This window comes from Plasmodium gonderi (genome assembly GCF_002157705.1).
Source record: "Plasmodium gonderi DNA, contig: Pgo-contig_194, whole genome shotgun sequence".
NCBI classification, from domain to species: domain Eukaryota; phylum Apicomplexa; class Aconoidasida; order Haemosporida; family Plasmodiidae; genus Plasmodium; species Plasmodium gonderi.
In genome coordinates this window covers 19,545-19,891 of record NW_021629112.1, presented here as the reverse complement: position 1 = coordinate 19,891, position 347 = coordinate 19,545, and positions in this window count along the sequence as shown.

The window sequence follows — 347 nt, the reverse complement described above, 5'->3', positions numbered from 1 at the left end:
ATATGCACAAATGAAATATATTTTCCAAATAAGGATGACACAAAAAAAGACTAATTTCATAAACACGCAATAATAATTGTAATATATAAGTGCATATTATATATGCTATATTTACTAGATAATTTATTCATAATATAATAGCTACTCTGTGACCACATGTTCTAGTAATATATAATGAACATAATTTTAAAAAAGACAATCGCTAAAAAGTAAAGTGACTGAACAAGATTAAATATATCGAATACCATTTCAAAAATAACAACATAGACTTAATCAAAACTCCAAACCTAATAATTAAACCATGAAGCACGTATTAAAAAAAAATAAAATAAGCAAATATATAACAC